Source organism: Corvus kubaryi, unplaced genomic scaffold (genome assembly GCF_017639235.1).
Source record: "Corvus kubaryi isolate FWS band 111438036 unplaced genomic scaffold, C.kubaryi_AGA036_p1.0 split3-73, whole genome shotgun sequence".
Taxonomy (NCBI): domain Eukaryota; kingdom Metazoa; phylum Chordata; class Aves; order Passeriformes; family Corvidae; genus Corvus; species Corvus kubaryi.
Window position 1 is genome coordinate 27,493,868 of NW_024582091.1, and position 27,231 is coordinate 27,521,098.

Consider the following 27,231-nt stretch of genomic DNA (forward strand, 5'->3'; position numbering starts at 1 on the left):
TGACCAGGCATAGGTAGCAAGGGAAGGAGAAAAGGAAGGTTAGTTTTTTAGTCCTGGATTATTCTCCAAGGGCCAGTAGATTGATTTATGGACTTCCTGAGACAGAGATAGCAGGAAGTCTCACAAGTTGCGCTGTAATTCCCTACCATCAGCTTGTCCACTCCACTTTTTAATATATATAAACTTCTCACAGCCTTCATGCCTCATGACAATGAGTTCCACTTCTCCCCAGCTACAGGGTAAGGAATTGCCTTTTTGTCTGTACTTCGAACTTGCCAGCTGCTATGTGATGTCCACCAACTTATAAAGTAGAGAGGACTAAGAAGTGCTTTCAGTGCCCTTTATGTTTCTATGGGCCTGTGTTGTATTCGTGCCCTAGCTGGTTCTCTCTGTGTTGAAGAGCTTATTTACTCATTCCCTGTAGAGAAAACGTTGCTCACCCTTGGTGACCTTCTCTGTATTTGTCTAAGGGTCTTTTCCAGGGAGTAATTCAGAACACTAAAATTAACACTTGCTCTGAATACTCCCTGGTGGGAGCTTCTTTCTTTCTCCATTGACAACATAAAAAGGTTTAAGGATACCAAGGCCGTCCACTTATGCACCTGAGTTAAGCACAGGGAAAGATCTGCACCATCCTTTAATTTCTTGTTCACAAGAGTTAAACACAACAGCTTGATTTGTTTTAAAGAACAGAATTATTATTCTTGTCCTGAGTAAGAAATAACTTGTTAAGATAAAATTCCAGTATGATATGTCTTTCACTAAGAAATAAAAACACTGCATATAAGGGGAAAGCATTTGCAGAGCTTTTACACAGGGTTTTTTCCATTACTGAGTTTGTCCACAGGCTGGATGGCTTGTGAATTTTTTCCAAAATGAACTGTGTGATGGTTGCACTCACTAATAACAGGGCTTTTACTAAGTCCTACTTGCATGAAGTATTTGGTATCAATAGCTGCAATTAAACCTATTTATTTGATTGTGTCCTAATTAGACAAAGTTGTTAACATTTTAACTGAATTCTTCCCAGCATTAATGTATTGGTTTTTAATACATAAAAATGAGAATCAAATGTGGTAAAGAAACTAGTAGTTAGACTAATAATACATGAAAATTTCTCTTTCCTATGCTATGTCATGCTTCTTGCTCAGGATTCCCAAAAGTAATCTCAAAAATTGCCTTGACAATTGAAACATATAACAAGGTGAAAAATTCCATATGCCTGTAATTTGACAGTCTAACACTGATGGTGAGGCTCATATAAACTTTGGCCAAATATCACCTCCATCCTCCTTTTTCCGCCTCATGCAAACTCCCATTATGTTTGCACTCACTTTGTAATTTGAGTATGACTTGATCTTTCCTCATGTGCTGTGCTGGTGAACATTAATTTTACTCCAAAGAAAGAGCTGCCATCATTTTTCATTTAGATAGGAATAAAGAATATTCTATTTTGTAGCAATCATCTTGGTATGTTGTGTGTCTGTCTGATATGTTTCCAGAAAGCACCAGATAAATGGTGTAATATTTGAAAAACAGGGCACCATATATTTTGGATAGTGTCTAGGAAAGATTGCAAGATGTCCCAGACTGGCTCTGTCTGTGAGGTCTGAGACAGCCTTTCTGACAGAATAGATCCGTTACTTATCCAACCGGAAGCCACTTGTTTCTCCCTCTCATTTTTGAAGAAGGAATTGAAGCCATATACCAGCAGGAACAGTAACTCCAGACAGACTCCAGATGATAGGAGGTTTGTTGCAGCAAGGAGCTACAAGACCTTGGCTTGGAATACACGAGCAACTCCATGGCTAATGTTCAGGTACCTTGCTGAATGGAAATCTACCTGTAGATTACTTGGCTTCTCCTTATTCTTACTGAAGCATGGGAGACAATTCTTTTTCTCCTCGTGTTTTTCCCTGCTGTTTCCGACTTTGTAACGAGTGAGGCAAAGGTATGCGTCATGCTGAAGTTTGCTTTACCCATTCATAATCTGGCAGCAGCAGGGGTAGCAGAAGAATATTATCATGTACTAGAATACTTATAGAATTTTTTCCATCTTTTTAATGCAGTGTTATATTTTTATTCTGAGTCTGGGAGGAGATTTTTCCTAGAGTCATAATTTATGAACTCCTTTTACTTTCCATCCATTTTGTTGTGGGAGAAGGTGGTTAAGTTAGCTTAAAACATTAGTTTAAATGGCAGCTGAATTTTTATTTGAAACCCCTAGAATGATGAGGGCCTTTTGAGCATGAGACTAGAAAATTCCATTACATGGCAAGAATGGATAGCTCTAAGGACCATTCAGTTCAAAACCCTCCTTCTCCTTTATCTACTCCCTTTTCTGCAGAGCGAAAAGTTCCTAGTCAGCAGAACTTTTCATGGGAGCTGTTTCATTAGTAGTCTAATTCTTCCATCATTTAATAATTTTAATGATTTTGTGGCCGCTGTAAATATACTGTGGTGAGCCTGCCTGAATCTAGAAATGGGAAAATCTTCACTGACTGTTGAGAGATCCTTTGTGCCTCAATGTGATTAAACTTTTCACTTTCAATTGTCTAAAGACTGTCAGGATGAATTGATTGGTTGTTTTTTTTTTCCTCTAGGTGTGCAGGAAAAAATATCTGTTAATGATCAGAAAATATGTAATTTCACTGAAAATGGCTGCCAAATATAATCCAACATGACCATAAATTATATGGTGTTATGCTAAATAAATAAAAGAAGTGAGATAATCAAGAAAATTATTGAAATATGAGGAATTTCCTAGAAACATTTGGAATTGTTTTGCATTTACCCAGTGAAACATTTATAAACTTAAAGCTTTGTCCTTTATGAATTTAACACATCAACCATCCAGGATCTATCTCGTGAGTTTGATAAAATGGTCATATTAGTTTTTCATAATTAATTTCCCAGAAAAGGCAGGAGTCTTAATCACTGTTATTCTTTGTGTAAGTGCTGGAATGGCTGGGAAAGTATTGCTTCTGGACAGAGTCTGCAATGCAGGTATTTCAGCTGGTTCCAATTTCTATTGTGTAACACCTAAGGACTATCAAATATGGCCCATTTTGGCCTCACTGAATGTTTAGCCAATGTCAACATGATAATAGGCAGCTCTAGAGAAGCCACTTTGCGTTACTTAATTCTACTGTAAGTATGCAGTCACTCCTATTTTACTGATTCAACCAAATCAGCAGCTGGATGAAGAACAGCTGGATAATACCGGTCCAAACTCTTCTCCAGTGTCCTCTGCCATGAAGGGCCATTGTCCTCAGACTGTTAGACTGATTCTCAACATCTGTACTTTTGACATTTGTTTTATTTTGGTTCTACCTCTGGAAGTTCAGCTAGCCATATCGCAAAAAAAGCAGAACAGCAGCATCAGACAACAACCCATCACTCCAATATTGTTTCAGTCACATACCAGAAGCCTCTAAGAATGCTGCTTATTCACAACTGGCTACTTCAATATTTTTGGCTCTGGGAAATTGTTTCATGCCCCAACTTGTACACAGGCAGACACACTCACACACATACACACATACACTGAATTATTTGGAACATTTTTGTGATGCCAGTGAAGTCTCCACAGGCTTTTCATAGGCTTTGAAATCTCTAGTTCTAAGAGCTACAAGTGCTTGCAAATCTTCTTTCTGATTCAAATTAAGAGCTAGTTTTTTCAACCTTATTGCTCAACAATAAATTGTTCACAAGAAACAACAGATACCCAGACTACATTCCGATCAAGCTGTTTCTCTTGGGACAAAGTGGGAAATAAAAAAACAAAAGCATGTGAGAGATTCTACTGTTAGTGTGCTGGAGGCAGCATAAGAAAGCAAAAAGACATAATTTGAATGTAATTGCATTTAGCAGTACCTACAGTGCCCTGCATCTTCAGATGTGTGCTGTCATTCCACTTTGAAAATTGTGATTTAAATGTCTTTCACATCTTTCTAATTTTATGATCTGTGTATAACTGGGTCTTCAATTATTTCATTAACTTCTTGGCACCTGTTTCTGTAAATAAAAGGTGTCAGGAATTGTGTTTCTCAGTATTATACCAAGAAGCTACATTAGGTAAACACTTTTTCCACCGTATTCAACACCTTTGTTGGTTGGAAAATATTTTTTTTTTTTCCTTAGGAGAAAAATACCTTTTTGAACCAAAATTCACATTACTCATTGAAATACATATTTTCTTGCATGAACATGTATTTGATTTTGAGGAAAAATTATTAGTTCTATATTTTACATCAATGTCCTGTTGGAATTTTGAATAGTGTTAGACAGTTTGAGGGATAATTGCACCTTTTCAGTATCAGCCAAGAACAGCTCCTGTAAGTATTCTTCCTCAGAGTACCTTGTGTCCTGCCTGCATGAAGGAACACACCTCACGTGACTCCCTCAGATATTGCTCCCCTACCATGCTTTTTCATCTTGAGGAAAAGTGCTTTTTTGGAAAACACAGACAGAACATTTTTACACTAAGGAAATTCAGGCCCAGAGGGCTTTTCTGGCCCTTCTAAGAGCCCGTCTATGAGCTGGATGGTTTTGTACCTCTCTCCCTAACTTAGAGTTTCAGGCACATACTTGCTTTGAAGTAATTAGTCCATCCTGATGTAAAAGGATTCATCATGTAACATTTACTCGGTAGTGAACTTTGTTTGGATATTTTAAATCAGAATAAAATACTTTCTTTTTTAAATCCATAAATAAAGACAGTATCATAGCAGCATCCCAAGGAGAAAGATGTAGCTTCAAAGTTAGCTTGCCTTGAGCCAGATGATGTCTCAAAGTGCCTTCCTGAGGCCAACCTGAGGTGATTTTCTCCATTATCATATTACAGAAGCTATATAACCTATCTATTTATTCAAATATGTAGACTCATGGAACCAGAGAGAGAGATTAGAGTATATTAATTCTGTAATGAGATAACACAGAAAATTACCCATGATACTTTCCTTCCTTTTCATGTGTGGTGTTTGGGACAAAGAGAATATTATATGGAGAGATCATATATAGGTTAAGTTACATCTGTACTACAAAGTGAAATGCACCTTTCTGTCTTTAAGCCAAATTTCACAATATTGTTGGCATGTATAAGTTGAATTCTTCTCTGTCAAAAAAATGGGTGGTCCCCTCCAAAAATGCCCACTGGGAATGATCTCAGGCCCCTCTGTTGCCCAAATGGTGCATAGGTGTGTCTGGCAGAGTGCTAATTGTGCCTGAACATGAGGGTGTATGAGTGAGGCCAAAAGCAGAGGTCAAGTCTTTCACCTGCCCCTCTAATCTAGTAAAGGCCCAGGTAATCAACTGTGGGAAGAGAAATAGAGCAGGGATGTATGGTAGTATCACTCAGAGGCTTGGCTAGGGAGACAGAAAGAAGTTCTTAAATTTGTGCACAGTGTATTTAGGTTACAAACTAGGTAACTTTCTAGCTGATATTCATAAAAGGGGCGAAAGTAATTTCTTGGGGTTTTTTAAATCTGGGATGTGTTAAAACATCATTTAGGTTATGTGAGATATGAGTTTTTCCCATACAGCTAAATAAAATGCATGCTTACTACACATATTTCATTTATAGCCTAAAGTAACATGTCTAGGAATTTGGAAGGGGGGGGGCTGGTTGAGTAACAGAATGGGAATGAGCAAGTTAGTTTACTTTTAATAGTACACATCTTCTCTATGGCTTAATATGCACATGAGACAGCTGGATTAGTACAATAGATACAATCAATACAATCAATTAAGCCAAGAACTAACTAATATTTTTATAAATGAACTATATCATGTCCACAGGAATGATCATAAACTGACAAATAATGTAAATATAGAGAGCTTTGACCCTGTACCAAAATGTTTAATTGCCTGTTATACAATAAGGGAGCATAAGAAGCAAACCTAGAAAGTAGTATTTGAATAACAAATTAATTTATTTGGGGGTGGAACTGGAAAATGAGCATTCTTTTTAAATGACTTAATTTTGTATTTGTAGAAACAGATTTCAAAATTATTTCAGTCTTACAGGCAATGTGAACATGTTTGTTTCATAACGTCTTCTTTCCCTCAAGTCAAACTACAGTGAAGCTTGTGTTTAAATAACATTATGTTTGTGATGCAAACTGACCAAGAGCCAGAAAACTCAGTACTTGGGCTGATTGATATTGTCTTCAGTTCATGCTGTGGTATCTATTTCCCCTTTTCTTCTTCACAAAGCCATGAACGAAGTATGAAGTGTCAGTGTAATGCTGAATTTTCTGGCTTTTGTCAATTCATGTCACAATATCAACAGTGCTTAAGCACAGAGAGGGGGCCTGTATTTAGTAACAATATCAAATTACATCAGAGACACTCTTTTTTGCTCCACTTATTGCTGAACAGGCTGTTTTGTGGAATTCAAAGTACATCTAACTTGACCAGCGTTTGGGTGTGTTTGGCTTGGAATGTAAATGTCCTCTCCAGTCGCATATCCCCAAGGTCTCAAACAGAAATAATTCTAATTTCTTGCTCTCTTTGCATGTATAAATCTTTGATCAAAGGTGTTGTGGAAGCACTGAGGCTAGAACATGTTCTCCTTATAGAAAGCAAAAAAAAAAGAAATAATCAGGACAGCTGTAATGCTCATGTCTAAAATTCAGCCAGAATGTTCTGGCTTATAAATGGGGTGTGTGTGTACAGAGCACAAAGCAGGTACCTTGTTTTATTTTCTTTTATGTTTCAGAGTGGACTGTTTCTATGGGAGGATCACAGCATGTTTTTTATCATATTGACCTATTTCTGTAAATGTTTCTGTCCTAAAGCAAAGATAATAATACATTGTAGACTTCCCCACCTCACATTCCATGAGGCTGGTAGCATTCAACTTTAAATCAGGTTTATCATAGCCCTATTTTGCACTTCAAGAAAAACTATCTTTAAACATTTGCCTGTTTTTCTATTTTTTATGGTGACAGAAGAGTTTTCAGAGATTGACAGGAATACTGATTAAAGAATCAAGAGGTTTAATTATGAAGGTACCTGCTGGTGCAGCTCTGCTTAAACATTGGATGTGTTTTCAGGATCAGCCTCCTTTCCAGAAATGTTTGACTCAGCAAGAACTGGTTAAGCCTCTAAACTCCTATAATAACTTTATATGTTTGAAATAATGAGAATAAGCATTCTTGAGACATTTTGCTAAGAAAACATGTTATTCTAAATGGCAAATTATATTATATTTTAATAGTAGATTATGTTGTACAAGCTGCCAGATAACTTCCAGTAGCATGTTTTTAAAGTACTTAGGATTATAGTGTAAACCTCACTCAAAAATAGAACTAAGACAGATCTCTAAAAGCAAAGATGATATCAAGTATAAACAGCCTTAAAATATCCCACATTTATATTGACTTGACAGACTAAGGCAACCTCCCAAAAGCCATTTTTTATTTTGTTTATTGAGGAAATACAGTAACAGGCATTTTATCAATGTAAACAATATGTAAGTAATTGAGTATTAATCCTTGGCAGGGTGAGGTTACTAGGATTGACTGTAGCTGAAATAAGTGCACTAAAGTATAGTTTGGAAATCACTTTGATGAGTAAAATATTAGAACTCTTTGAAGGTTTGAAAGCTGGAAAGGGTGGTTTGTGGTCAGTGTTCTAATAAAAGATGCCTAATCTTTCTTCATCCTAGATCGTGCCCTCAAGTGGATGGTGTTGTAGAGGAATTAAGTATTCAGGAATAATTTATTTTTTTCCTATTTCTTGAAGAAATTATTTTTGATAACTGGGTTGTGGTAGGAGTATTTTGCCCACAGAAGAAACCTTTTCTACAGCCTTAAAGTTTCCTACAGGCTAACATCTGCTCCCATTACCACCTTCCACTTTTCACACTGCTACTCTCTTTTGCAGGCTTCTTTCTCTCTCAGCCTGTGGTTCTCTAATACTCAAATTCTACCTGTAATTCTGCATTTTGTGAAATCTGCAGTGGTGGAATAGAGACAGCAAGGAAAGACCACGCAGAGCTCTGCATATTTTTAGTGGATAGAAGTTATTCAGAGAAAGATGAAGCAGGACAATAGGGAGGGATGGTGTCTGAGGAGCAGTTTATGAGGAAAGGAAACTGCTCAAGGCAGAGGGGAAAGGGATATAACTTCGAGTAGAAGGGGAAGGAGCACAGTGGGTGTACAGGAAGACTTCGTGTAGAAAGCAGGAACTTAAAAATTGTGACAAGAGAAATACTTTCTCCAAACTTAAAAGAAGGAAAAATAACCTAAAGAAACCCCCAAGTCCCCCAAAATGATGCATTTACAGTTAGGTTGCTCAAGTGTACTTCCCATCAGCACAATCATTTCAAGTCAAGGAAACCACTTGTGGAGCCAGCATTAACCAACCTCAGTTTACACATCTTACCACCTAAACATTACAGTACCCATAGCTATTTTCAGCTCCCTCAACTTGATAATAAAAAGCCTTTAATTTCAGCATATAACCTTGTGCAAGCCTCATATCCATTTCCTTTAAAAAAATGTACACTCTTTGTTCTGACCTCATGTTTATCTTTCTGGTGGCTAAGTTATTAGCTGTCTTCACTTGGCTAGGGCAAACATCAAAGTGGGTGTCTTTGAATAGCATTTTGAGAAATTTGAGAAACTACATAGGTATTTCTTGTTAGAGATGAAAGGATGTTTTTAAGTAGAACAGATGAGACTGTGAGTGTATATGTACATTACAAAGTTTATTTAACAGTCTGCTTCTATTTTTTCAGTATTCCAGTATATTCAGCTTCCTTGATCACCTTGGACATTTCAGAAATAATTTAAATTATGCCAGTAGCTTTGGCGCTATATGATATTACTCATATGCTAAGAAATATGTTACCCTTACCTATGTTATTTATGTATTTTCCTATTGTCAAAGTATTTCCCTTAATCTTCCTTGTTATTCTTTACAAAATCTCTATGTATTACTATTTTCCCACTTTTTATTCACTTTTTTTTACTGAATTCAGCTCTTCAGGCACTAGCAGATTTAGAATTTCTTTTATGTTTGGAGATAACATGACATTTCTTTGTTATGCTACTGCACCTTGCATTTCTTTCTGTACTCTCTGTTGATTCTGTGCGAGTTAAATATCACGCCAGAATAGTCCCCTGGTGAAGGCTTCACAGTGAGTGCTGCGAGATGAAGATGGCACTGCTGAACTAGATGTTCAAGCAGGTCTGGCTAGTGGAAAAATATGTGTGGGTCTGTGTGTGCATGTGGAAATGAATAAGCAGTCAGGAGAAATACTGTTTGCAAAGGGAGACAAAAAAGACACCGACACAGAGGAATGTTACATGTGGTGCTTGCATATAGAAATAATTGATATCTGATTCTTAGTGGTCAACACATTTTCCTGGTTCAGCTAGCACTAGATTACACAGCAGTCACTGCAGAAGTTCATATGACTGAGTAAGTAGTCTGGTTTTTTTTCCACTGAACCATTCCTTTGTCTGAGGGTGAAATATTCATTCAAAAACTAGAAAATTAGGATCTCTCTCTTTCTATTTTGAATTTGCCAGTTACTTCCCTATATAGAAAAGTTAGCTACTGAGTTCAGTTATCTTAATTAGTTGTTTATGCAAGCTAGTATAGCTAATATAGCTCTGAGTGTAAAAGAGGAAAAAATTCTGTATTTAATTTAGCACCTAAATTGCTGGAAGGGGGAGAGGAATTCACAAGACCACTCAGAAGAAGCGTGAATCAACATCTATCCCTGCTAGATTAGAGAGGGATCCAAACAGGCATTTTATACACTCCTCTTCTAAATCACACCCTGATCCTCTGTCGCTTTGACTTTACTTGTGGGTCTCAGTGGAGCTGCTCACAAGTGTTAAACAGATGCATAAGTGTTTACAGAAATGAGCCTAAGAGAATGACATACTTAATCCTTCTGCAAGATTGCAGGGAGGAGCTGGAGCAAATTCCAGCCAAGCATTCCCCAAACTCCAGATCAAACCAGAGAAGGCGAAGCTGTCTGCTGCAAATGAGAAGTGGGATGCCAGACAGCTTACTTTGCATAAGCTGCCAACCAGTGTTCCTAGCATGTAACCTCAGGAGCTACTGTTAAGTAGGAAGAACTGAGTTTCCACAAACGAGGAAAGAGCAGTCAATAATTACTCAAAATGACTGCAAATGTACCGTTTTATGGTGAGAAACAGAACAGATAAAATAAAGAAATGTCCAATTAGATACATCATAGATGAGAATGGAGTAGAGTCTGGTGAGTCTGGTTCACCAAACAGTTTCACATCAGCCACACTGAAGATAAACCCAAATGTCCTTGTCCTTCTCCTGCTGGTGAAAGATGTTCACTGGGCAGGTAATAAGATGCAGTGAAAGAACTGTTTTGAAGATAGGTTCTGACAGTGATGAAGAAAGGTTAGAAAGATTGCTTCTAAAATTACTGGATTAGACCTGGTTATCTTAAATTATGACTATATCACCCTTTCATAAATAAAGCTTTCCTTGTTTGCATACAGTGCTTGCAAGCTGGCATTAAAGAGGGTGCACCTATTTTTCTGTCTTGATAAGGGAGATAGGTGGATTAGTCATCTGTATGGACTTTGAAGTATCACAAACCTATGCTTTCTCCAGCCTTTTTCAAATGAGTATAAAGGGTTACTGTTAGCCAAAAAAGAGTGGTATGATTCTTTCTATCACTCATCTGCCCTTTTGGATTCACCATGAGTCTATGTTTTCTTGTTTCTTTTTTTTCCTTTCTCCTGCTGCTTGTGTCTTTTCAAGATTAACAATAGCATGCTATTAGTTTTCATGATAGTTTGTGATTACAATATCTGAAAAGAAATTCAATCTACCCAACCCACCACATGCAGGTATCTGGTTTTTCAGACTTATGAAATATGGCTGAATTAATTTCTAGTTTGTTAGCTCACAGTTCTGTAAATGGAAAGGCTCCACAGAAGCAAGAAACTTGTTAAAGTCCTTTACAGTTGATTACCCCTTAGGTAAACTTACCTACATACACATGCAAAGACAGACTGACCTAGTAGGACTTTGTCCTCTTTAAGTCTCTCTCATTTTCAACTCACAATCACAGAATCACAGCATGGCTGATGTAGGAAGGCAGTCCTGGAGATCATCTAATCCAATCCTTCTCTTCAAGCAAGGTCACCTAGAGCAAGTTGCTCATAACCATGTCCAGACAGATTTTTACTATGTCGTAGGATGGGGGCTCCGAAATTTCTTTTGGCAACCTCTTCCAGTATTTGACCAGACTTTTAGTTAAAAATAATAAAAATACTCCTGTACTTTAATTTATGCCCATTGTCTCTTGTCCCATCAATGGGTGCCACTAAGAGGAGTCTGGTTCTTTGCTCTTTACTCCCCACTATCACTCCATCATGAGGTCCTTCCTGCACTGGCTCTTCTCCAGGATGAATAGTCCCTGTTTTCTCAGCCTTTCCTCGCAGGAGAGATGCTTCAGTCCTTCCATGACTGCAGTGGCCCTTTGCTGAGCTCTCTTCTGTATGTCCATGCCTCTGTTGTACTGGGAAGCCCAGACCTGGGCCCAGTGCTCCAGGTGAGTCTCACCAGTGCTGAGCAGAAGGGAAGGAATACCTGCCTCACCTGCTGGCAAGGCTGCACCTAGCACAGCCCAGGAGGCTGTTTGCCATGAGACTGCACTACTGTCAAGTGATCACCTCAGGGACTGACAGAACCCCCAGACCCTTTCTGCAAAGACGCTTTCCAGATGGAAATCTGACATAGCTCCTTTACTGCCCTATTTAGGCAGGCTCTGTAAAAGTGTTTTCTTGTCTCCTATACTCATCCTTTTATTTATAACATTAGCTTGACCAGGGTGGCTTACTTTAGTACTCTTTCTTCTGGAAAAAATAAATCCTTAAATTTCCTTACTGATTCTTCACTAGATGGTTAAATACACAAATATTTTAGAAAAGGCGGCTGTTCATAGTAGGACCAGTAATAAAGCTATGAGAAAATCTATTGGTAGATTAGTAAAGTAGAAGTTACTAATAGAACAAGAAGTTAGGGAGGAAAATGCGTCCAACTCACCACACATCATTATAGGAAGCTGCACAACACATATTTAAGTTCTTTGTTGCATTGTAGCCTGTGGTTTTATGTAGTATAAGCAGAGCTGTGTCAGTTCATGCTATTACTTCACATTATTTCTATGAATCTTCCTGGTAATAAAATTTTTATTCTGTTAATCAATGGAATGTGTTGAAGTGGGAGACTTTTTTGTTGTTTTTCAGCAGGATGATGTCTAATTTATTTTCTTAAATTTTCTGCCTAATATTTTAATTTGATTTATGTCTTGCCCAATTATTATATTATATTATATTATATTATATGTAACTATATTTTCATTCTTCCTTCTTGTTCTTCTGGAGTTCCTTAAATTAATCAAATAAGTTTTTTTATGCTCTTAAATCAGTTTTATTTCCCTTTTAGGGGGGGAAAAAAATGTGTGCTTCCTTTTTCTGCAAATAGAACTTATGAAGAAACTTATTTCGTTTCATTTGAGTAACTGTTTAAAAATTCATGTTAGTAATTTTTCTGTTGATGTTTTAACTCATTCATATTTTTTACTTTCCTTTGCCTCCTCCTTCTCTTTTGGAAAGATTATTTAAAGCTTTCAGACTTTCTGTGTATGGAATGTACTACTCTAAATGTCCTGGTTTTGTTAGGTCTTCCTCAGGTAATTCCTGAAGAAGAGATTAAGGAGCTCACAGCACTTGCTTGCTGTCAGGCAATCTGGGAATACTTAACTTTCTGGAAAGTATTTTTTCTTTGCAAAAACAACTCAGAATCTTCATACACTGACCAGTTCTGTCTAAAAGGCAAAATCATTCTCTATCTACCAAGAGGATGCAGGAGCATTTGCTCTTTCTCGAATGTTTAGAGGCATATTCTCACAAGTGAACCTAGGATACTTCTTTCTCTTATCAAAAATCAAGTAGGCTATAGGATTTGGAGGAAAAAAAAAAAACCCAGAATCTCGGACTGGAAAACTCAAAGTGTACAGGGCTGTCAAGCAGTAGCAACACAGTATTCTACATTGTCAATCCAGGCATACCACTTAAGAATAGACTGATCATCTAAGAACAAACAAACAAAATAAACAAAGATAAGTAAAGCAGAAGAGTTAAGTATGTTTTGGAAAGCTACATTGATGTATACAGTGATTTAAGACACTGAAGATGTCTTAGAGAAGTACCTGTGTGGGGTGGTACAGAAAAGAGTCTGGTTGCCAGCCATCCATCATCAGCCCCTTCAGTTTCCAGTGGAAGATTGCGGGGAAACAGGATTCTTTTTTTCTGTGCTGCATACAGCCCTGGCAGATCAGGATGTCTTTTTTCTTGGATATTTAAATCTAGATTAATTATGAGTCTGCTTTTCCCCATGTTCTCATAGAGAAGAAAGTAATTAATGACTATTAAATGGTTGTAGTATGAGGCCTAAATTAAACAATGTCTTCCCTTCCCATGTTTAGATAAGATAGGTTATAAAAAGTTAAGTACAGATGGACTATGACAAATGCTGTCATCCAATTTCCCATTGCTTTCCTGATGGCATGTCTTCTGAAGTAATTTCTGAGTAGTTTCTACTTTCACTTAAGAAACAAAAATCTTGCTGCAACTTTTTACACAGTAGAAAAGGAGGCAGATTTTTCTTTAATAGCTAAAAAAATTAGGCATTGGCTTGGAAACTCCTCCTAGTAAAAAGAAGAATAGAGTTAAAAACTTTCAAGGATTTCTGAATTTCAAAATTTCAGTTGGATCGGATACTTGTTGGAAACAAATCTACTTTTTAATGAGCCTTTTTGTGGAGGCTGGCAAATCAGCTGTGTGTGAATTCCAGCCTGTCAGATGCTTGCAAAGGGTTCACTTGGAGTGTTTGCAGATCACTCTTCATTACCTGAAAACAGTTCCAGAAGCCTCATGGCATGTATCCCAACCACTACTATGGCCAACCAGAGCACCTCATACACCTCAGTGAGTGACTGAAAGCAATTCCTGCTTTTTGGAGTTTGTCAATAGGAAAATAAAGCAAAACAAGAAAACCCACAAAACCCAAACTGTGCCCCACTGTGTGTTTGCAGAAGAACAATAATATAGACAGCAAAAATCTGTCCTGTCCCTCTCTGACATTTATTGCCCAAAATTGCAGTCATGCTTGCAGGGCAGACCACTGATAATTCTACCCTGTTGGGAAAACTCTGTAAGTCAATTTTTTTCTTCTTAAGTTACATCACATCTTTTACCATAAAAGTATTACAAAACCCAGGCATCTTAGAGAATTGTAACTGCACCTGAAATCTGTGTTTTACCCTGTGGTAGAGATACTCTTTTTTTAAGAGAAAATCATTGTTGGGGTTTTTTTTGGGGGGGTGTTATTTTGGTTGGTTGCTTTGGGTTTTTTATTTTTTTAGTTTTCAAGAGATTGGACACTTTTTTTTTCTATTCTGTAAGCACTTTAGTCTGATACCAGAACTGAGCAAGTCTTGAGGACTGCCTTGAATCAGGATGACTGAAGAACAAGACTTAGGCTAAATTGTACCAGAGGTAAACATAACTAATGAAAATTTGGAGCATGTGAATGTAGAGTTTTAATTCTAGCTGCATTACTTTTGCAAAATTTTCTATCTTTCAGTGCAGATAAAGACCCAAACTGCCTATGCCAACTGCTGAAAAAAAACAAAAAACCAAATGCATTGTGTGCATTTACAAGACTGGATCCAAGATGTGTTCACAGAGAAGCTTTTTCTTGCTGCTTTTCTTGCAAATGTAGGATTTACTAAAGTGGCTGTAGCTTCAAACCTTTCAGACAAACCTCTTCTGTCAATTTGATGGAACTGTAAGACAACACACACTGCAAAGTTTAAATAGTTACAGCTTTTCTGACATCTTGTTACTGACAGAGCAGTGACACACCAGTTAAATTCTCTTCCTCCTTCACTTTCTCCCCACTCCCCTCCCCCAGCTTATAGAATATGCAAGGAAAAGCTAATTGGCAGAGAGCCATTCTGGCAAGCTGCACGATGTGTTCAGCAGTTTGTTTGATTTATACCATTGGAAGTTGCCAAACTTTTTGTCATTTGGTTTAATATAATGTTGTTCCTTTAACAATTTTTTCTTCCATAAAGGATTTTTATTTTGCTCAGTGGGATTATAATTTGAAGGTATAATTAGCATCTTGTTAATTGTCAATAATTACACATGTCATTCACAGAGCTCTTGCAAAGGACATGAGATTCATTTAGCAGAACTTCCTCGAGCTGGTGTTCAGAGGTCCCTAATGAGCAAAGAATAGAGCAGGAGTGGATCTAATAATATAAATTGAAAATACGAATACATATAAGCAATCTAAATTTAAATTCACGACAAGACAGTGGCATGAATGAGCCTCTCTGCTATCAAAAGAGATGCACAACAGTGTGAATTAGCAACCTCTGTGCTCCAAAAATTACAGAGACAAAAGAAAATAGTACTTTGACGTTGATTAAAATTTAAATTTTCTGGCAATATTTGTGCAAATGTAATGTAACATACAGACTATTGAAGCCAATGCAATGATGAAAATTAATAATTACTTACATTGCAATGGTTTTTGCCACTGCAGTGACATTTTGTGATGTGCAACCACAGCAGAATTTGATTGTTTCTGCTCGTATCATAGTAATTGCAGGGTTCCCATTTAGGAAAGTGTCTCCATTGAGAAAAATCAAGAGTATTTCTGTAGTAAATTTGGCAGCCTTGCATACTTACAACCTGTTTCATATCAAAACAACATAATGGTGCAGATTCCTATGAAAGAATAACTGGATTTTCTCATTCCTTGGCAGGTAGAACTCTCAGAGGATCAGTGAGCTAGAGGAAATTTTGTCTTCTCCTTCAAGCCCATCAGTCTGGGTCGTGTAGAGGGGGAATTGAGACCTCATTTTGGAGCAAAGGAATCTTGTCATTTACAATACCTGTAAGTTACTCTACCACAGAAACAAAGCATGCAGTATCCTCTGTTAGAGGTTCTTGTTTCTGCTGTGGCTTACCAAAGGGAGATTATCTCACAGCTTGTTCTCCTCCCTCCACTCGTGCTGTGGGGTTGATACTGTCACCAGGTGTCTAACATGCCCTTATTTTCCTTTCTGCCACTGTCATCCCCTCAGACTCAAGAGGGAGAGGACCACTGTGGCAGAGGAGTAGGAGGCAAGCCCAAAGGGGCAAAGTGTCGGTCGGTGTAGTCCTTAGATAAAGCCTTTGTCTGCTTTCAGTTTACCCAGAGCCAATATGAAAGCCTGCGGGATCCAGTCCTGGAGAGCTCCATACGATGAAAGGCAGGGTGAGTTTGCTTGGTCAGCTGACGACCAGAGCAGTGCAGGGCAGAATCTTTTGCATCTCAGTGTCCCATGCTGAGCTGCACACTTCTCAAACACAGGCTGCATCCTGAGATGCTGTGTCCAGGAGTTGCCATAACCTTCGCCTGAACTCTTAGGTTTTGCCCCTCCTCACGAAGGGGATTCATTCTTCTCTCTCCTCGGGAGAGCTCAGCTGACTCCAGCTGCGTTAGCTCCAGTTAGGTTTTTTGTTGGAAAACTACTTGCTCCCCATATTTCCATTTGAATGCAGTTCATTTTCTCCACCCATATGGATGACTCCAGACATTTTCTTATTAGGTCTCCTCTTTGTTGTTACATGACTATGGTGCAGTATTTCCCTTAACCATCTGTCTTCTGAGAAGTACTTTGAATATTGTCAGGTGTTCATGCTAGCACGAGTTTCTTCTTGTATTCCTCAGAGCCTTTTCAGTCAGTTCCTTTTCTACTTGACACAGAGCTACAGCAGCTGGTTGCCAAAGCACTCCATCACCTTTGTTAATAATCAGATTTTACTGCCTCAGTAAAAAAAGGACAAGAGTGAGGATTTAAAAGACATTAGCCTTTAACTGAACTAGAGGGGACTACAAATATCTTTGGTTTATGTGAAAGATCTAAAAGTTTTTTTGTCTTGAGGGTATTAATGTTTCCTTTTAATTAAATTTAATTAGTTAAGTGCACAAACATATTTAATTTCTTTTATCATCTTTCTGATATTTTTCTTAATCCCTGGGATTCTATTATATAGCATGATTGTCAAAAATTATGTTTGCTACAACATAACACTGTTTTACTAAGAACTCTTTGTATTTTCAATAGAATTGTCATTTGTTTTGCTCTTTTTAGATAGTCAGCTCAAAAAATGTGCACAGCTAAAGAAAAAAGCAAAAAATCAGCATAAAGTATCTGGATGAATAATGTAATAATAATCTATTTGAGTGCGGTGTCACAGGTACCCCTGCACTCAGAACAAACAAGTCTCCCCAACCACACTTCAAATTTAAACCATCTTCAATGTGACAAAAGCCAGATAATGAAATAGCTCCATCTTCTCCTTCAGAACTGACTTCAAGAGGCACAAGAAACTGACTTATTTATTTGCATGATTTCTTATTCATTCTCCTGTTAAATGGAAGATGTTGGTTTGAACTGTGCCAGAAGAAAGGGGAAATCCACACCCTCTTGTTCCAGGCAGTGCCCAAGGCAGAGAGTCTTAGCTAAGGAGCTGCCAAACCCATGAGAATTCATTAGGCTCACTCTGCTGATGAAGACAGGGCCCAACAAAGTGCCTGAAGATGCTGCTGTGGGAAGGAAACTCAGTTTCTCCTGGCCAGAGCAGAGCCAAGAACCAAAAACGCTGCTGTCTGCCACCTACTGCAGTCTGGTACAGACAAACCTGCCTGTTCCCACTGCATGTTCAGGAGGATCCAGCAGAAAGCAGGTAGCTCAGGGTGTGAGCCAGGAGGCTTTTGTTCTCAGGGCCAGCTTGGCTGTGGGATGTGAGAGGCTGGCTGGAGTGTTCAGGATCTGGGTTTGCTTAGTTGTGTAAGATGGTGATGTGCTCTTTCCTCACTGCATGCAATAGCATGGAGCCTGTTCCCACTTTCTCACCTTGGCTGCTGTGGGGGACCATGTGTGGAGTGCCTGGTCCTGTTCCTTTAATTGCGTAATTAAAGTTAAGGGAAAGGAGTAAAGGAAAATACTCTCACAATCCCTCTCCTAACACACATATGGATTGCCAGAGCAGCCTTTCTTTAGCTTAGTTTCCAGTACCTGCTCCAGTTAGTTCAGATTCTTGTGGTTCAATTTCTTTTTTTCCCTGCTGAGAGCTTAAACCACTGTACCAGGGAGAGATGTGTGCTCTCATTTGTGCAATACCCTGCTAACCCATGTGCATCTACTCTGGAAAGCCCTGATTGCGACTTATGCCCCATTTTTGGTGAAAGCAAATAAAGTTTAGAGTTAAATATTTCAAGAACTGTTTCAGTGATCTGGATCCTGTTTTCCAGGTGAGGGTCTAATTCCTCTTGCATTTAATCCACCAGAAGAAGCACAGGTGATGCTGGAAACAAACCTTGTCCTGTGCAGGCTGGAAAGCCTAGAAATGCTACAGATGCCCTTTCTGCAAATAAATCTTTGTATGGTGCTGCTGAAGATTCAAGGTCTTAAAAGAGAGGAGGATCCTGTCTTCAGTGCTCTGAAGGTGCATCTAGAGCAGGACTGACTGTTGTAAACCCCAGTCTCACACTCATGCTTAAACTATTCACAACAGCATGTTGACAGAGACAGCGCAGTTGTTTTACAATTCATGTTGAAAGAAAATTAAGGACTAAACACAACAGCAGAGGGTTTTCCTACACCGTACAGTGAGATATTTCCTGTTGTATTAACAAGATCTGGGGCCATGAGAGAACAATTTAAAAGACACAGAATTAGCTTTGTTTCAGGCTCTTACCACTTCAAATCCTACCTTTGGGTATCTCATCTCAAGGATGCAATTACTTTCAGAGCTCTATCTGTCATTATCACTATTATGAGACATGATGTGCTTCATATTCTCACTAAAATTAAAGAGAAAATGGAAGGCAGATAGTATAATGCAGTTCAATATCACTAAGAGATGAAATGGTATATATATGTGTACACAGGGAGAGTTTTAGCTAAATTTGGTTTTTTGTTCATAGTACCCTGTAGGCCAATCAATGAAATTGCATCTTTTACTGGCCCAGCCTAGTGCCAAGTAATTCTCTTCTCTTTTCTGTTATCTTTACCTCATTTCCTAATGATTCCTCAAGTGCTCTGCTCAAATTAAAGTCTAACACTATATTCTTTTGATAAATCTTTTTGCAAAACACATTTGTATTATAAATAAATGAAATGAAACCACTGAATAACGCAGGCACAATATATACATCTAGAGATCTATTTTTAATATCTTCAAACTCAAGTAAAGAAGAGGAATGCAAATAAGGCCATGGGTAGTCTTGCCTTTTATGTATGTGTGTCTCACATACTGAAAAAAAAGTAGCTCATTGTGCTGAAGTTTTGGGTTTGCCTGTTTTACACCCTAAATTCAATAAAGCATGTTGTGTTAAGAACGGGACTATCAGCAGGTGATATTTAACTAGATCAGTGAGGATTTCTGATTTTCCCCGTTCTCCTTGAAGGATTGATAGACTTAATCCAGGTTATTTTTATATGTTAAAACAGAGTGCTATAAAATATTCAGCAGAAAATGCAACAGAAGAGCAAGCTGATAAACTTGTGTAAGAAACTGTGAGTGGAACAGAAAAGAGTTTTTAATGAAAGAGAAAATATAGCAAGGAAACAACTACCATAGAAATCTAATGAAAAAAATAAATTAACAAAGGTATCAGCAGACACCCTATGATCTATCTAGGAAAATAGAAATATCTTTTAATTGGTTAGTTTGCAGCTGGAGACTTTTGGAAGCAGAATGTAGGTAGTCAGGTTGTTTATCTGGAAATCTAATACATTTTGTGTTCATGTCACATATCCTCCTCAGCTCTGTTTTATTTTCAGCGGTTGTTGCCAATTCACTGAACTTTGTTACACATCCCATTATAATTAACATTTTTCTTAAACCTGGTCTTCCTTGAACACCTGAAAAATCTCATAAAAAAGAAAAAATAAAAATGTTTCTCTCTTAAATGCTTCAAAAGCGAATGTAGGAAAGTTTCCTGATTGAATCTCATGGTTTTTGCTGCAATCTTACGAGCTTTTTCAAAATTATTTTAGAACATGTGGCTTTGGCCATGCTGTCTGTGCAAATGTAGAATATGTATCACCAGTGGGGAATATGTAAAAGATTCTGTGAACTTAGATTCTCTGCAGAGAGGCTTAGCTGTATTATAACAGCTTTCTGACTGGAGGACCTTCTATTCCAAGCATACCTGAGTCCTACAGAGAGCCTTGTACACCCCAGAGCTGCAAGAGATATGTGCCATAGAGCCTGCAGTGCACGTGCAAGATCTGGAGTGTCCTCATCTCCTTCTCAATTTCCATCCTGATGAAACAGGAAAGAGTTCCTAGCAATAAAATGTTGTTGGATGTTTTACTCTGCTTTGCTGTCTGAGATTAAGATAAATAATGTTCTAAGATAAAGAAAACTGAAAAATTTTTAATGCCTAGAAGTTGCCTTAGTCTCTAGAAGTTTCTTTCATAATGTCTCTTGTAACTTTCTTTTCCAGCATTTTTAAATCATCTTTTCTCTGTGATGCTTTATGAATGTGTATCCAGTGTACTGTAGCAATATTTGTGTACACATTCCCACGTCTCTAAAGGAAAAATGAAAATAACTGTGGTTAAAGCTGTCATATCAGCTACAGAAAATATGTACTTGGAAAGTGAAAGGGATTTATTCTATAAAGCAGATATATGAAAGTCATTGCCTAGTACATATTGACTGTGACTTCAGTGCAGGGTAATACATAAATAAGTCTTCCTTGGTGGAGACAAGCTGCCAGGGAGAGCTCAAGTCACCAGACAGTAACAAGTTTGCCTCAGGCTGCTAGAGCAGCAAAATTTTCCAGGCTAGTGAGAATACGTTTACCACTGGACAGGGCTAAGACTAACAGTGTTAAAAATATTCTCTTCATCAACTAAAGCAGATCTCAGAAGATCAGAGGTCCCTGTGCAAGGTGGAGTCACATTTCTGCTGCATCATCCTCTAAGCAAACACTCCCCAAGGACAGTACTGACCCCCAATGCCCATTATTTCAATCCAGCTGTAAATAATGATGCTGAAAAATTTATTTCTGAAAACAGCCTTGTCTAAATTGGAAATTTTCTCTTTTTTATTTTTATATCTTAAAACTACCAAAGGATAAATACAGTAGAAAGTGCTTTTTTTTGGAAATTCCCAAAAGAAAAGCATGGTCCAAATATTTAAAGAATAGCTGGTCAAACCATAATCTGAAAGTAATTTACTCTTTACTAGTATCAGGTGGACATAAAATTAAATTGTTTGGATTCTGATGCATTCTACCCATAGCACACAATAATTTAACCTTAGCATCAGTAAAGACTGATGGAAAAATGAAGCTGTTAAACATTATTAAAAGTCAGAGAGATAGAGATTGGAATATTAGGAAAGCTACTTATTTTGTATTTTCTTCAGCATATTCTGGGCAGGAACATTTTGTACTTTTTAACACCCTCTCAACACTATTGTCCCAATAGCTAGGAACCCCCAGCCTGAGGTTAAGTTTTGGCAGGTGTCAGCTGGCCAGAGTGTTTAGCGAGACACCCCTAGTGAATTTTCATATGCTCCATTTATTTTGAGAAAGTGAAGGAACAAGTTTAAACAAAAGGCATAGCCAAAGGTAGAATATATTCTTCACTGTGGATAAGGCATCATGTATTGAAAGACATATTCCTAATCCTGACTAATTCCCAAAGGAAATGCCGACACAAATCTCTCAAAAGTAGTGCTGAACTCTATTAAATTCACCTGATGGCAAAGGATCGATACCTCATAAGCCAGCAAAATCTGTGCTCACCACTCCAGCTTCTTACAAGACTTTTTATGCCAGAGTGATTACATATTTTCATTATCTCAGGCTAGTGACTTTTACTCTTGGACTTGATGCACTTGGTAAACGAAAATGTAAGGTCATATAACAGCCAAACACAGGATAAAAGAGTGAATATAAAAATAAAGTAACATTTCCTCATCCCCTCTTTTCCTTCCATCACTCCTGTAGTAGCTGAGCAAATACAATAGAGTTTGAAAAGATAAAAAAGACTACCTGAAGTCACTTAAAGTCATACTTTGATCTTGTCCCCAAACAATGAATGATCCTTTTCCTGGAAACTATATCTATGAACTACAATTTTTTTTTAACTAATAGCATTAAAATTTTTTTTTTGTTTATTCTGCACATAATAAATAGTTCTTATTAGCTGCCTTTGTACATATATAGATATCTTTATATATATATGGCTTTCTGAAATGCATGCAGATTACTGAGCATTTTTGTGCCTCAGAATATATATACAGTAAAAGGAATGAACAGGCAGATGCTGATAAGCCAAAGCAAGACCTGAATTCCTGAAAAACTGGAATGAGCATGTGTAGTAAAACGTGTGCATCATTGCACATAAATGACTCAGATAGGTGTTCATAGGAAAGTGGCTCCTTTGCATGACAATCAGTTGGGCACTTTTATCTAGCTAGCTCACTCTTGAGGGTGAATACACCAAATACAATTAACATGAGTTTTCATATGGTTAAACTGCTACTTAAATCTGCTCAAACTTCTGACAGGCAATGATTCTAAGAGCCAACAGTGGTTTTAGTGGCAACACAGGATTAGAATGGGCATCTAAAGTCCAGCTTCTTCTTAGACACAACATTATGTAGTCTTGTTCATAAACCTGTCAAACTCCATCTTTTTTATCACTGATAATCTCTTGGAAGGCTGTTTCAAAGGTCGTTCAATACTTTGATGGTTAGAATTATCTTCATTTCACAATTAAATTTATTAACAGGAAGCTCATACTGAATTATTTGTGACTCAGTGCACAAAAATTTTATCACTCAGATATTTTATCACCCTTCTGTTGCATCTATTGAGCTGTGAAGCATCCACTTAGCCTGAATTTTCTTAGGAGAATAAAGGTTATTTTTGAGGACTTATTTAGTAAGAAATGTGTAAGTAGGTCCCTGATGTAGTAATCCACCTGCAGAGCAAGTAGGTAGCATTATATTTCTTCATTATGCTTTTTGGGCTGATAGCTCTGAAAAAGAAACAGGAGACATTGAATACTTCATCACACTTCGTAAATACCGATAACACTGAAAACTCTGTGTTATCCATAGAAATTCTTCTCCAGCAGCAGGAAAAGAGCTGGTGTTGCTAATACCTATCAGTGCTAATCTGAGTGGGCAAGATCTGTAGAAGAAATTTATTTGAATGGGTGTGGATGTCCTTGGTACAGATAAATAAATATGGGCTGGTTATTTAAGTTCCCATCACAGCCCCCCATGAGAAATAAGCCCTTTAGGTTATGTCATGTATCTATTTCATAAGTCTACTCAGGAGGAAATGGTTTGCTCCTTAGAAGGACTTATGTTTCCTTACTGACAGTAAAGGTAACCTTGGAAAGAAGCTATCCTATGTTAGCTGCATTGGATAATCTTCTGTCTCTATTACATCAGGATGACTTCAAACAAGGGAATTCCATCCTTTCAACCTGATGTTATCCCATAGATCCTTTATGCTCTCAATATAATATATAGACAGGCACTTCCAAAGAGCACTAATCGCACAGATCTGCCTCCACCTCTGTGAATGAAAACTGTTCACCCTCAGTTGAAGAAGGAGCCTATATGTGATATACATCTCAGCCTCCTTGGTTTACTTCCTAAAGTGGCAAGGGATAAGTACAGGCCAGAATGTGTAATCATATATCTGTTCATTTTACAGACACAACCAAAGAGCAGAGCTCTGTTTTTCATGAATCTCTAGGTTTAGAAATGTCAATCAGCCTATCAGTGTACTGAAATACTACCATAAAATTATTTACTATGTGGTGTTGCATTCACACACTGTAAGTCAGAAAATATAGCAACTTAAATAATAGTGTTCAAGAGATCCAGCAACTCTTGGAACATATAAAAATACATTAATATAAACCACTTGCCAAATGCTCACAGAGATGAGGACTGCATTGCAGACAACTCCTGAAAAGGAGGTGGGGTGGTGGGAGGGTAAATTCGTAACACGGATTATTCACAATGAATAATTCAGCTAGTCTTTTTACAACACACTTCCACCAGCTGGCTTTTGTGTAAGAACTTCAAAATATTTCAGTATGAATTGATTAAGGCTCTACACTACATTGATCTGGGTGTTACAAAAATTTGCTGTTCTCCAAAAAGCAATGACATTTGAGCAATGCAGTTTTGTACTGCTTCTCTTGACAAGTTCAAGAGAATATGCCTTTGAAAATTAGGAGATTTTTATTGAGCTCAGATGCAGAAATATTTTCATTTTGGTTTTCCTTTACAAGGAAAGTACATGTTGAACCACAGAATTGCTGATATTTCCCTTATAATGTATCACCTCAGATCACTGAAATCTATCAGTTTTGTTTCTAACTGCAGATGTGGACATTTTACAGCTAATGAAAAAAAGTTATGTGTGAGGAAAGTTCAACAAAAGCAGTCTTTTTCCCCCTCTCTTATTGAAACCCCTTGCAAAGAAAAGGAAATCCTTTGTTTTTTTCTCCTTGGCAGTAAAATGCTGTAAGCGAGGGCTATATTGGTGCTAAATATTAGCAGCTGAGTTCCAGAGTAATGTATAAACAGAGTTCAAAGGCAGAAATAAATTTACATACACATTGCTAGCATAGTTTCTTTAACCACTGCAGTATTCTATACATTAATTTGAGTGCTGGAAAGCTTCTCTCTCTGTGGCTTGTATTTTAAAAACAAACTAAAATAGATGAAATAATTTCTGAGGCCGCAAATGGGACTTTGTGGAGACAGCACACATTAAGACTGAGAGCCTGGTAATGGCTTCTTATTTCTTCCCTTATATATACTGCTTATTTATCGTGTACTTGGAGGTCTGGCAATTTTTTTTCACATTTATGAAAGCAGCTGGGGCATTTTGTGGTGCATGTCAGTGGGTACCTCACCATACTCAAAAAGAGAAACATTATCTTACCACTGTGGGAAAATTATGTCTCATCCTCACTCATATGAATAAATCTCTAGCCAGCTTTATCATTATAGTGACAAAGAATGCTATTCATTTATTTGGATAAATATATCTCATTTCCATGAATAAAAATTAAGGATAGAAAGATAGTTGTGATGGACTGAGAAATATCAAACTTTTAATTTAGTGTAGAGCAGCACTTGAAATCTTAGATATAGGTGAAATGTCCAGTTTCAGACATTTCCAAATCCAAACAGTAGAGATGTGTGTGAGACCTTTCCAGTGTCTTTTGCTTCTTCCTGGAAAAAGACTTCTACATATTGGGTTTTCAACTGCTGATTTCCTTTGAAGCTCTGGTCACTTATGTCACCACCAGAGGAGTAGCCCTCTGAATTTTAAAATTATGGCAACTGCAAAAGGTCACACTGGTAGCTCCAAGAGTGTAGAGTAAAGTGAAAATGAAAGAAATATTTGGAAAATATAGGTAAATATTATATACACAAAATGAAAGTAAAATCTTTGAGCATCAAAGGGGTTCCTTTTAGGCCTGAAAGAGGCTGATACATTGCATTCACATGAGCCTTGTGCCATTCCTGAAAAATTACCAACAAACCAAACATTTGAATAGAATCAATCTGTGTAAATTCTGCCTGAGAACTGGCCTTACTTCTGGTCACATGGATCTAGAAAATACCTGCTCAAGTTGCAGCAATTCTTCATCCAATATGGTTGAAATTGTAATTTCCTTTCCATATTTAAGACTTCCAATATTAGAGGCCAAAACCTCACCTTTTGGAACCTTATACAGAGTATACAGATTTTTCTGGTGTCAGAATGATGCCTGGGATGCTAACTTATAGTCCTGGAAAGGAGTGAATGCTCTTTCCAAAAACAAGTGGTAGGGAGGAAGATCACAGCAACCACAAAAAAATATGTGGACAGAAAGGATTTAAGGTAGAGTCCATGAGATTTGCTTACTTTTATCTGTGCCTAAATTTCCTCTTCAGAATATTGATCAAAACAAGTGCCAAAATTCTTGATACCTTTTGCAGAAATTTGTATTTAAAATACAAATATGAATGACTAATATAATGCAAATGAGACTCCTCAGTCAGTGACTCATTGCAAATAAAAAACAAACAAATAGATATCTACCTCTAAAAGTATTACTGTTATTGTTTCCATATAGTTTGAAAAAACACACTTAACGTGACACATGATGAATATTTCTGTACTTTTTAACAGTATTTCTGACACATGGAAACAGAAAACAAGTCATTAATTGCATCATTCATATTTTTTTTGCTCTATGTCTGCTGCCATCCCATTCAAAACCTTGCTGCTCAGATTGTGCACAGGTATTGAGGTCTAGGTTCTCTTGCATAAAGCCATTTTAATAAAAAAGCAAGAATACTGCAAGCTGCCAGCAATGGGGAACTCGTCCCTTTTAGAGGAAGGACAGCAAATAATGGTATTTAGTCTGGTGCAGGCACCAGGTCCCTGACATTTAGTAGAACTTCTCCTCTGTCTGCATGTGATTTCCATGTGCTTCTTTTGTAGGCAGTGCTACAGATTGCTTTAGAAAAGGGTTGAGAAAACTGGAAACTTCACCACGTCCATGCTGCAGAAGACCTTGGAATGGATGAACAGCCCTGGGGGAAAGGTTTAACTTCAACAGAAGGAAGATTGAAACTCCTTTAAGATTCCTATTCCAGATTTAAATACCAGTAAAAAACTCCAGCATACACTTGCACACCAGAGATTAGTCCTTTATAGTGGTGCCAAAACCAATCCTTAAAGTACTTTAAATATAGAGGATTTAGCTCTCTTCTGAATTTCCTCTCTCATGAGGTTAGATCAGCTAAAAATAAAGATTCATCCATATATCATTCAATGTGTCTATGAAAATAACTAATTTGTTCAAGGTTTCTTCTTCCTCTTTATAAGATATGTCATGCCATAAAAAATTTTCAAATTTTCAAGGTATTTCTACTCCTTTGGGAGATTAAAAAATACAGGGGCAAGGAGTTGTGGGTGTACACACACACAAACACAGTCTCAGTGAGTCACAGTGGAGGCATTACCCACTTATTAGCATGGTATGTTTTAATGACAGGCCCTCTTTTCATCTATTGTCCCAGAGATTTCCCTCAGACTGAG

General features: G+C 37.5%; 1 long non-coding RNA gene across 2 annotated transcripts in view; it reads left to right on the forward strand.

The window, feature by feature from the left end:
* Nucleotides 1-1,705: 1,705 nt before the first annotated feature.
* The window catches only part of LOC121659169, a 40,777-nt gene continuing 15,251 nt past the window's right edge, over nt 1,706-27,231 (forward strand). The window contains exons 1-4 of one of the 2 annotated variants that reach the window (XR_006014194.1): nt 1,706-1,819; nt 14,481-14,573; nt 15,854-15,984; nt 16,280-17,213. This is a non-coding gene — a long non-coding RNA (uncharacterized LOC121659169). Of the gene's footprint in view, nt 1,820-14,480; nt 14,574-15,853; nt 15,985-16,279; nt 17,214-27,231 lie in introns of those variants that run through there. The other variant, XR_006014193.1, reaches the window with a different exon arrangement.